Source organism: Paramisgurnus dabryanus, chromosome 4 (assembly GCF_030506205.2).
Source record: "Paramisgurnus dabryanus chromosome 4, PD_genome_1.1, whole genome shotgun sequence".
Classification (NCBI taxonomy): Eukaryota; Metazoa; Chordata; class Actinopteri; order Cypriniformes; family Cobitidae; genus Paramisgurnus; species Paramisgurnus dabryanus.
In genome coordinates, this window is record NC_133340.1 from 33,773,045 (window position 1) to 33,785,667 (window position 12,623).

Here is a 12,623-nt window from a genome sequence, read left to right on the forward strand (position 1 = left end):
CACTGTAAAAAATTGACTGTAGAATTTACAGGATTTAGCTGGCAAAAAAGTTGCCAATAAAGTTCTGTAAAAAAATTATTAATTGCTGTAAAATGGACTGCAGCATTATACTGTAAAGCAATTTACAGCTAATTGTTGTTTGTAAAATACAGTACTTTGTTGTTTATTTTACAGTTATAATGAATTATACTTGTATTATAAGTTACAGTATTTTTTTGTAATTCCAATAAATTACAGTATATAGTTGGCAACTAGAGTTGCCAATAAAATCCTGTAAATTCCCCAAAACCCAAGATGATATTGTAATAGTTTTACATTCAAATGCTGTAAAGAATTTTTACTACATTATTACACTGTAATATATTTACCAAATCTATTCCTGTAAATACATGAGAATGAAAACTGAATTAAATGTAATTTACAGAATAATGCAACCAAAGTCAAAGGTGCTTCAAGAACAACATTTATTAAAACTGACAGCAAAGTATTTTCAAAAAAATTATGTTGTTTCAGCAAATATTCCACTCAATCCTTAATATTCTAAAACAATGGCATCTATAAAACATCTAAACACGGTTTGTGTTACATTTAAGATCTTGTTGAATCTGTGTTAGAACATAACATAACTTGTATGTCTAGAAACACAAGTGCTCAATCACAGAACTGGCCTATTTACAATATGTTTTGGTCTTAATACATGAACAAGAACTTACATGCGTAACCATTCAAAGTCCAATAATTTTCTGAAAAGAGTACACACATGAGGGTTGATGGTGTTGTTTCTCTTCTCAGAGGCGTTTCCACTTTTTTGCCTCCAACCTTTGTTTTGGCTGTCTTGATGCCAGTGGTAGGTGTGATTCCAACAAAACATCTGCACAAAGAACAAACAAAAATAAATTTTAGAATATACATGTACATATATGTACATTTACAGACAAATGTACATATAAACACTTAAATATCATATGGTGGCATGGGTACTTTCCTGGTGTGTGTGTATATATAATTTTATTTTTCAAATGAGAAAAGTATAATGCAGGAAAAAAACACATCTACAGAGTGCCCACATAACGTTACGTTACGTGATGAAATCCAGTAAGAAAAAATTAAACAAAAATTGTGAAGAAGTTAGTATTAAAAGGCTTACATTTTAGACAGCATATTTCCTGTTTTTTCACCAACAAAAATAATTACAAACGCAGCCACAGCACTGTTTTGTTTATCTGAGGACAAGAATGGTCTCTTTTAATTAACCTGTTCATACTCTAAAGTAAGAACCTTATGTTACCATATTTATCTATAAATACAACATATACACCAGGAAAGTACACATTTTAAAAAAGTGGTTGTCAACCTTTTTTCTTTTCAACCTATTGTCCAAAACAATGTCAAAAGTCTTATTTCTACCAAATAAAATATACTAGAGCAGGGGTGCCCAACCCTGTTCCTGGAGGGCTACCATTCTGTAGATTTTAGCTCAAACCCCAATCAAACACAGCTGAAGCAGCTAATCAAGGTGTTCAGGGTTGCTTGATAATTACAGACAGGTATTGGTGTTGGAGCTGGGTTGGAACTGAAGTCTGTAGGACGGTAGCCCTCCAGGAGCAGGGTTGGGCACCTCTGTACTAGAGCTTGGCGTGTCTACACAATGTAAATTTGTTACAAAAACATCCAAACAGTAAGAAATCTCATGATTTTTGATTGTTTTAGCTTATCATGCTTGTTTCGTTGTATTTTGTCATTCTGTCATTTAAAAGTCTTAAGGCCTACTTGGGGGGTCCCATCCCCCTGGTTGAGAAACACTGCTATAAAACAAATAGCTACCTATGTGAATATAATTACCTTAGAACAAATTCAAGTGTGGAGGATGCCTCCTCCTAATAAACCAGGTTGAAGTTGTAGTATGATGCGAACAAAGCTGCAAATCCAGCCACAAGGTTGGGGTGTGGATTCACAACCACCTGACCGTCCATACTCGGCATCCACTGAGTTGCATTGAGGATTTCACCTAAAAATAATCTTGAAAACAAGAAATATAAAATGTAAGAGAAAATATAACAGTCAACATTTATTGAACAAATACAACAGATTTCAAAACATTGTTGTTTTTATGTATTCTTGAGACATGAGAAGCAAATATGAAGTTAACACTAAATGTCCTCTCACAGCTCTTAAAAGGGCATTTTATCTCCCTGCCTTCATCTATATGGTCTTTTAAAGGAACACGCCCAGATTTTGGGAATTTAGCTTATTCACCGTATCCCCCAGAGTTAGATAAGTCCATAAATACCTTTATCATTTTTATGCGTGCTGTAACTCTGTTTGACGCAGCCCCCGCTAGCTAAGCTTAGCACAAAGACTGGAAGCAAATGGCTCCAGCTAGTATACTGCTTCTAATAAGTGACAAAATAACGCAAACATTTTCCTATTTATGTGTTGTGATTTGTATAAATAACAAGGTGATATGAGACACAACTATCTTTTAACAGTATACAATATACTCGTCAGACAGAGTTACAGCACGCACAGAGATGAGAAAGGTATGTATGGACTTATCTAACTCTGGGGGATACGGTGAATAGGCTAAATTCCCAAAATTTGGGCGCGTTCCTTTAATTGTCCAATAAAGTCCTTTAGGCTTGTACATGTGAAATTACAAACTTAAATTTGTCAAGTCAATGTGGTGCCTGTTTGGTCAAATCTGACACTTCTACGATACCCTCTTAGGTCTCTGTTTAAATGAGACTTGAATGCTGAAATTTTTTGAATGCACTGGAGCATTCAGGTACTCCACATGTAAAGGAACAAGTTACGAACATTACTGTGTACTTTCATATGCTGAGTAAAGTATTGCTCTCATGCTGACACAACTTGCAGTGATACATGTCTAAAAATACTTTATAAAATAGCAAAGTCAACAGTGAAGTATAGCATCCATCCATGAAAAAGTGCAGTGTACACAGTGGGTTTTTCACCTTTTCTCATTTGTCTCACACCACCAGTCCTATCAGGTTAAGAGTTGCAATCTTTGCTGTCTCGTGCCTGAAAAACAATGTTAAACTTAATTACACTCCAACCTAACCAAATTTCACGTTTAAAACAACACTGCAAAAGCACCTATACTTACATGTAAAAAGTGAACTACAAACTGGAAAATTAATTACATCTGACTATGTTGGCTAATGTTATAAAATATTTCTGGTCGAAATAACAGGCATCAAATTGCTTCACATTAACTTAAGTATGACACAATATGTTAAACACTACCTTAAGTAAGGAAAATAAACTGACGAAGTAAACTAGAATAGAAAATCGCAGCATCCAACCATGTTAACATATTTTCTAAGATGAGAGCAAATACGCATTTATCGTGTAACCTTACGTTCGTTTTCTTTCACAAGCAATTCCGTTTAAATATCACGTTCATTTAACAGCAATCCAAAATACTTTAACAAAATGGCAACAAACTACAGCCGTATGCAAAAATAAAACGTCCTGTATGATGTTTCTGTTGGTGCTTCTTTAGTCTCACCACCACCCTGAAGTTGACCCGTATGACGTGACATCTTTGCTGCCTTGCGCCTGAACTCCTGCACATTCAACTCAGATATAACGCGGGTATTATGTTAAACATGTTGACGTGCCCTTAGTAAGGAGTATAAGCTGGCGAAATAAACTAGAAATTTGCATGATATCCAACCATATCTTATTTTTTAAACTGGCAGCAAATAACGTACGCGTTTATAACGTAGTTTTCTTTAACAAGCAATTCAGTGTCGCGTTTAATTAACAGCAATGGTTTAAAAACACTTTAGCACGCATCCATGATAAAATGCACAGCATGTACAATGTTTTTTACCTGTAAGTTCGAAGATTCGTCTCCCCACCACTCTTTGCCACCATGCAGTCCAGCCGTTACGGACCCCTCGCGCTTTTTGCTGCCTCGCTCATGCCTGAAACAAACATCTGAAACGTTATAAAGTTAATGACACATAACTACCAAATGTAACATTTAAAATAATGTAAAGAATTTAATTTTATATTTTGCTACATGTCTTAATGACACGCTGTTGTGAAATACAAATTATTAACATCTGTTATGTTAATAATATCTGGTATAGCGGTCGCATACCAGATATCACTATTTAAATGACCATAATAGTACTATATTAGTTTAATACTGTACTATTTTTGAATGATTTACGTGAACTTACCAACAATTTTGAATGATGACTCTTCAGTGTTCAAGTCCATTTCAAACGTAAATACACCCACGCAATCCCATGATGCCATTTCACAATTAATTTTTGTAAAAACATATGATATACAGTGGCAACACCTCCTGCCTGTAAATTCAATTACAGTTTAAATGAAAATATACTGTTAACAGCTGTAATACTTTCTTTTACCCATAATGCATTGTGAACTACACTAAAATCTTGTAAAATGTTAAAACAGGAATTTCCTGTAAAATTTTGCTGTAGAAACTACAGCAATTTGTTACAGTGTTGTGTTGTGCTTTAAAGAATTTTATAGGAGGCAAGTGATTTGCTTAATTTTATGTACTATTTCATTGATTGGTTGTTTGCTAGCTACAAATTAAAGCTTTGAAATAAAACATAAGCAATTTTAAAAAGTCAGTGTGTGTCTAATTTAAGTCAGACTCGACTTGTGAAAATCTGCACTTTGGTATAAATGAGCTGAATTGTCATGAAAACTATTCAAGGTTCACTGTATAGATTTTTAGCGGCATCTAGTGGTTGGTGTGAAATACAACCAACAACAGCTACAGTAGCTGCCACAAGACAAACATGTCATGTCTGAGACAACGTAGTAACAAGACGTGCTCTATAGAGCAGTTTCCACTTATTAAACAAAATAAATAAACGAAAATGCATATTTCGAATGAGGAAAATGTTAGGATACCCTAGTGTTTCCCCCTTTAGCTAAAAGTTAGGACACCCTCTTACAGTGTCAGAAATAGCGAGCTGGTTGCTTTAGGAGGAATGACATTTTTACGCAAGCTCACCCTTGCGCACTTACCTTGAGTATTGAAGAGGACAGGGTTGATTGAACTTCAGTTGTTGTCGCTGGCAAATCTTGGATCCATAAAGACCATGAATTACACACAGGCCCTGCTGGAGACCATAAATATGTATAAAGACTAGCCCTGCATTACAGTTCGTTTTTTTCTTGTTCACTCGGATGTACGTCATTGCTTACGTTGTACAAGTGCCCGCTACTGCTGGAACACTTGAAGTAGGTTCAAATGGATCACCCTAAGCCCTTGATCACATGGAAAGTGGAGACCGCCCCCTCAATCATTTAAATTGTGCAAAGCGCGAGTTGCTGAAGTGACGTCACAATCGTGTTGCATTATGGGATATGAAGCTGCATGAAGTGTACATATGAAGCAGACTCGCTCCCTCTGTCAAAATCGATACTGTCCATACAAACTTCCCTCGTCCACTTTACGAAGTGGAACGCACTTCAAAATGGCGACAGGGATTCCACCGAGGGGAAGTGTTTAGGGAAGTTTGCGAGTGTGTGTCTAAAACTGGAGTGGAACTAGATGTGTTCCGTCTCTAACGTCATCACGTGGCGGCCATCTACCACAGGGCACTCGCTCACTCGTAGCATTAGTGCTGCGTCCGAAACCGCCTACTACATACTATATAGGTCGCGAAAAGCAGTAGGCGAGGCGAATAGTATGTCCGAATACATAGTATTCGAAAAACAGTATGCGAAAAGTACCCGGATGACCTACTACTTCCGGTTTGATTTTGCAGTGTGCATACGATGGACGCTTCACTATATGTCACGTGATGTAGCAACATGGCGGATGTAGTACGTCCGAATCTCATTCATACTACCCGGATTCATACTATACAGTACCTACTGTTTTAACGCCAAGTAAGTAGGTACTTCATCTAATTCAGTACCTACTATACAGTATGCGGTTTCATATGCAGCCTAGGTGTTTTCGAGATCATCCGGCGCTGCGCAGACCGATCGGCGAGGTTTGCCGCTTGCAGTCGAGGGAGGAACTGAAGACGGAGCCGTCAAGCCAGGCACCTGCTGCTTGCCGTAGTGACGTGTGCGCCGTGTTTCCTTGTTTTTAATCGCAAATGAAGTGAATTAGATGCTGAATTTGATAAAAACAAACCTTTTAATAAAAAGTTGCAACCAGAAACATTTTATATCGAATATTTTAATTGCTGATTATACTGTATACCCGAAAATAACGGGAAACAAGCCTATTTTATTAAAATACCAATAGAGTTTGTTATTTTCATTTTTATTTTATTACACGACACAATATAACATATTTAAGCATATTAAAGTGTTTTTTTCCTTTTTTAAAACATGAATTGATAATGTTTATTAGTGGAAATAAAGGTTGGATTAAACTTGAAACGCACGTGATCGTTGTCATCAGGGAGGCGACCAATCACGTTAAGCTGTTACGTCATCACAACGCTGTGCTGCCGCTCTGGAGAAGCTGCACCGACTGAGCTAGCCGGCTACTCTCGAAACGCTCTTGCAGTACTTAAAAACCATATGACACAGTCACATGCCTGCAGCGCCAGCTGAAGTCGGACAAAAATACTAACCGGAATGCACTGCTTCAAGTCAGCCGCCGATCGGTCTGCGCAGCGCCGCATAAAGTCGAACACACCTATTGTGTTTTAATAATGCATGCACTTTTAAATGACCATAACTTGCTAAATTTTCTACTGATTTTCAAATGGTTTGGTTTCTTACAAACGTTATTAACGTGGCTATAATTCAATAATTCTGGATGCTTTATATGCAGCTCACAGCTACATCTTTGACGTTTATAACAAACCAAACCGTTTGGAAATCGGTAGAAAATTAAGTTGCTGAAACCACCAAGCTCAACTCTCTAGTGACAGAAGTGGCTGTTCAACCGTCACTCAAGTGGCCACGCCCTTAATTATGCAGAACTTTAAGGGTTAATATAATTTAAACGGGAGAAGAAGCCTGCAAGACACAAGATCCCAACGAGGGGCAGATGTAGCCTCAGACCATCACTTGGTGATTGGAACTATCAAAGTCAAGCTACGAGCCTTCAGAGACATAGCCAACCGACCTCACATCAAGTTTAACACCCAGTGGCTGAAAGAGAAAGACTACAGAGACACCTTTTCAGCCTCCCTGAAAAACAGATTTGAAGCCTTGAACTTGGTGACAGAAGAAACACCATTGGAAGAACACTGGAGCTCCCTAAGAGACACATTGACAGACACGTGCCAAGAAGTGCTGGGCAAAAGAGAATGGACAACCAAGGAATGGCTCTCCAGTGACACATGGCAACTGATAAAGAGCAGAAAAGACATCAAACAGCAGATTAACAGCAACAAGAACGAAGAGGAAAAGAAAGTTCTTCGAGATAAATATACCCAAATAAACAAGAAAGTTAAGAAAAGTGCCAGAAAAGACAAGAGGCTCTTTTATGATGCGCTAGCAACGGAGGCAGAACAGGCAGCAGGAAAGAGGGACCTCAGTACTCTGTATAAGGTCACTAAGACTCTCTCGACTAAGAAAACAAATGTGGACAAACCGGTTAAAGACAGAGTAGGAAACCCCATCAGTAAAGAGAAAGACCAGAGGCAACGATGGGCTGATCACTTTAAAGAACTCCTAAATCAACCCCTGCCATCAGAAAGGCCAGACATCCCCCCTGCAGACTCACCGCTCAAAGTCAACACCAACCCACCTACGAAAGCAGAAATCCTAAAAGCCTTGAAGATCTTGAAAAAATGGGAAAGCAGCCGGCCCAGATGAAATTCCCCCAGAGGCGCTCAAGGCAGACCTTTCAACCACAGTCAACATGCTGCTGCCTCTACTGCAGAAGGTTTGGAGGGTAGGAAGAGTACCAGCAGACTGGAAAAAAGGACACATGGTAAAACTTCCCAAAAAAGGAGATCTAGGATCCTGCAATAATTGGCGAGGCATCATGCTACTTTCAGTACCGAGCAAAGTACTGACCCGCATTATTCTTGACCGGCTGAAAGACGCAGTGGAAGAAAAACTTAGGCCAGAACAAGCCGGCTTCAGGAAAGAAAAGTCATGTACAGATCAGATAGCCACACTCCGAATCATTATCGAACAATCCTTGGAGTGGCAGTCACCATTGTACCTTAACTTCATTGACTTTCGTCAAGCGTTCGACAGTGTGGACAGGGAAACCATCTGGCAGCTCCTTAACCATTATGGAATCCCTCAAAGTTTCATCACACTGATCCAGCAACTTTATGAAGGCGCCACGTGCCAAATTATCCATAACGGCAAATTGACAGAGGAATTTGAGGTGAGAACAGGAGTCCGGCAAGGATGCATGCTCTCCCCAATGATCTTTCTGTTAGTGGTCGACTGGGTGATGCATCAGACAACTAAAACAGGAAAAACCGGAATCCAGTGGTCCATTAATCAATCTCTTGAAGACTTGGACTTTGCAGATGACTTGTGCCTAATGTCACAGAAATGCCAACATATGCAACAGAAAACCGATAACCTAGTCCATGAAGCATCCAAGACTGGACTGCAGATCAACTTAGAAAAGACTGTTATCATGACACTGTTTAAAAAGCAGCAGCAGCCAATCACCCTTGGAGACAGCGAGCTGAAAGAAGTCACTTCTTTCACCTACCTGGGCAGCATGGTATCTGCAAGAGGAGGTTCTGATGAGGACATCAAAGCCAGAATTGGGAAAGCTAGATACGCCTTTATTACCTTGAGACCAGTCTGGAGGTCAACATCCCTATCTGTCCGTAACAAAATACGAATTTTCAACAGCAACGTTAAATCTGTCCTCCTTTATGGCTCAGAGACCTGGAGAGTAGAGATGCGCGGTTGGCGGTTACAGCCGCGGACTCCGCGGATAAACCGCGGATCGGGCGGATGACGTGACGAAAAATAATATTTTAATTAAATTCGGGCGGGTGGCGGATCGACTGCTTCTTAGCTGTGTCCTTCTAAGCATGCAACCTTAAAAGGTGAGCACTCTGGCTTTCAGGGTGACAGCCTCAGAAGTTCTCAAAGAGAACTGAAATGAGACGGTCTAGCCTTCTGAGGACCCATAATTTGCGTCACCTGTTGCACGCGCCCCCAGTAGCCCCCACCGCGCCTGTCAGCAGAAAACAGCGGAGACATTTCTGACTTATTAAAATAAATATGTAATCAAAAATATTAATTTATTTTAGAAAATATGACACATTGATGTAGATTAAACTATTCAACAGTATATCAAATAATCAACCTTAGAAATAAACGAAACATAAACAGAATAATATTAACACAAAACATAACTTATAATACTAAAACAGTGACAAGAAAAAGTTTTCTAATACACTTTTATTTAATAAAGGTTTTAATTGTTTGGGATAGCCTCGGCATGTTAAGAATCCATTCGTTCTATCATTAACAGCGCAGAGAAATGAGGACGCATTTTGACATACAGTAGCTCTTATCAACGCCGGCGAGGTACGTGGCAAACTCAAAAAATGAGAATTAAAAACAAAGGAAATAGAAGGTCAGAAAAGGTTTGCCTGGAATAAGTTTTACAAAGTGGTAAATCAGGATGACACCAGTGCAGACTATGTAATTTGTGCGTTTAATTTAGGCATTACTTATTTATTTTTGTCCCGTGTGCGCCGATCGGAGACTGAGCTCACTGCTGATATTCTAGAGCTTTCTAGTCTCGCGGCTGTCATCATCAGCGTCTTGCATCGCCCATTCAGCGGATGGCGGGCGGGTGCGGTTTTGAAAACTGGTCAGAAACGTTGGTGCGGATGGATGGCGGACGGATGATGAGTTTTGTGATGCGGTTGCGGATGAAATAATAGCCCATCCGCGCATCTCTACTGGAGAGTCACCAACACCCTAACCAACAAACTCCAAGTATTTGTCAATGGCTGCCTTCGCAGCTTACTGAAGATTAGGTGGACAGACAAACTAACAAACACTGATTTGTGGCAGCGGACAAACCAAGATCCCATCAAGCAGCAGATTGCCAGGCGTAAATGGCGATGGATAGGACACACCCTGCGGAAGCCCCCATCACCCGGCAGGCTTTGCAGTGGAATCCTCAGGGAAAGAGACGGGTTGGTCGCCCTAAGACCACCTGGAGACGATCCTGCGAAGAGGAAATGAAGAAGTGCAACCTGTCGTGGGGTGAACTGAAAAAGGCTGTCCAGAATAGACTGCGTTGGAGAGCTGTTGTTGAGGCCCTTTGTTCCACGGGGAATCCAAGGAGATAAGTAAGTAAGTATAATTTAAACGGATAAGTTACAAAAAATTCACCCCCCTCACAGTTGTCATGAAGGGCAAAATTATCTAAACAGACCAAAAACCAATTTGGTACCAGTCTGTAAACATTTTTTTTTCTGCTCTTAAGTTGGGTCATGAGAATTGACTCCCTTTTGGAGCCAGCCTCTAGCGGCCAGTCGATGAATTGCAGTTTACATCACTTCTGTATTGGCTTCACCAGAAAGATCCAAATATATGGAAGTCTGTGGGCAATTGTGCTTACCATCATTTATCAAAATTCATCAGAATAAAAATTCAAACAGGTTTAGAACAACATGAGGGTAAGTAAATAATGACTTTTGAATGAAAGAATGGTTTATTTTTATTTTTGGTTCAACAATACACCAATGGCTCTCAAATATTTCAGAATGTCAAACAAAATTTACAACATAAAACAAATCATCTCAGACTTACAAAGTGCAATGTAGTTCTAGTTCTGTTGGTTTAGATTTAGACTTATTTAGCTTTCCAGTAGAGGGCAGCACCATAATGTTTACTGTATTGACAGAGTAACTGGTGTACATTCAGGGTCCGCAGTTATCTTAAAGGGGACAAACCATGAAAATCTGACTTTTCCATGTTTAAGTGATTTAATTGGGTCCCCAGTGTTTCTAGTAACCTAGAAAATGTGAACAAGATCAACCTAGTAACTTAGTTTTGGTAAAGCATTCTCTGCAGGCACGTGAAAAATTAGGTCATTGACATTTGGCTCCCCTTGTTATGTCATAAGGGGATCTTATTATAATAATACCGCACCTTAATCTGCACTATCCAACCATATTGTTAATAAATGTCCTCTACACTCCTAAGAAAAATGGTTCTTCAAAGGTTCTTAAACAATGATAATGGTTCTATATAGAACCATAGCTTAATGAAGAACCCTTTTTTTTCCTGAAATGATTCTTTGATTCTGCTAAATGGTTCTTTAATTCCCGTCTTTTTTATTTTAAATATAGTCAGTTCTTTTCAAGCTGCCTCCTGATAATTTTCACCTGTAAAATCCCTGAATCATCAGTCCTGCTAAACCGCCTGCAGACTAACAAGACAAACAGGTAAGAGAGTAAAATTATCATCATTTAATGTTAAAAACATTTTAAAAACTAAAGTTATGTGTGATCTTATTTTACTTTATTTCTTTTATTACAGGTTAACCTTATACTGTAAGCTTCATTCCCTTTATAACAGGTAAGCTTCTGTTTTAAATGATATATTTAAGGGACTTTAACTTAGGGTAATGATTTGTTAAAGTGTTAAAAAGCATATACATGTACATTTTACATAAAGTTTATTAAACTAATTATGAAAAGAATGTGGTACAACATGTGTTTAGGTTTTTTTATTGATCAGAGTTTTCATATATGAGGTAATCTTGCTTATGCTGGAAGTGAAGGCAGTGCGTATGATCACTTGATATGAGAGACACATCCTGTTTTTAAAGTTGATGCATGCATGTTTCTTTCAATGCTGCCATTAAAATAATAATAGTTATTTACTGTTTAAACATTTTTGAGATTTTGTGTGTGTGTGTGTGTGTGTTCTTATGGCACATTTACATGTAAAAGCAGCATTACTTATTATTTTTGTCTATCTGTTGTAGGTGAATCATGAGTGAAGCTTTAAAAATTGTTGGATAGCAACAGGTTGGCCATTGGCTTGAAAACAGTGGTTTATGTGAATTAAGTGACACATTCACATGTAAGAGAGAGGTCAAGGAAATTTATAAATATATCTTTCACCAAGCACCTAATTTACTCAAAAACAGGTAGCTTGACCAGAATCATATTACAGTTTTTTTTATGATTGTTTACACACTAAAATGTACATTTCCACACAGTTTGCAAAATTCTACTCCAATGAGCAAAACACCTCCACAGATTTGCACAACATTACACACAATGTTTGCTTCACCCTTTTTGCAAAACATTACACACAGTGATTTGTAAAACTCCACACACATTTTCACACCTTATACACAGATAAGGATTGTAAGGTTACTTCCTTGTCATTACAAAGCCCTGGATTGCCAATTACAACACCAATGAATGAATTGGAAAGTCACATCCACCAAGTGTGGAAGCACATATGTGCAAATTTGAAAACGCAGCACTCAGTTGTGCTATAAAAGGAAACTTTAATAAAAATGGAAAGACTAGAAGAAGAAGAAGAAGAAAAAGAAGAAAAGAAAGAAATGTAATTGGACACAGGACAATCACCAATGTGCCAGGGCAGCGAGGGGGTAACATCACCCTTTGCGCTGCTACCACATAAAATGGGGTCCTCCACCACCATGC

The 12,623-nt window shown here is 38.6% G+C and overlaps 1 long non-coding RNA gene across 2 annotated transcripts; it reads right to left on the bottom strand.

Moving 5' to 3' along the window:
- Nucleotides 1-4: 4 nt before the first annotated feature.
- LOC135735758 (uncharacterized) lies at nucleotides 5-4,508 on the bottom strand. 2 transcript variants are annotated; one of them, XR_010527697.1, is made up of 5 exons: nucleotides 4,215-4,508; nucleotides 3,860-3,953; nucleotides 2,976-3,042; nucleotides 1,843-2,019; nucleotides 5-871 (listed from the first exon to the last, which is right to left on the bottom strand). It is a non-coding gene; the product is annotated as an uncharacterized lncRNA (long non-coding RNA). The 2 variants fall into 2 exon arrangements; XR_010527696.2 differs by having other exon boundaries at nucleotides 3,860-4,508.
- Between the last annotated feature and the right edge of the window lie 8,115 nt (nucleotides 4,509-12,623).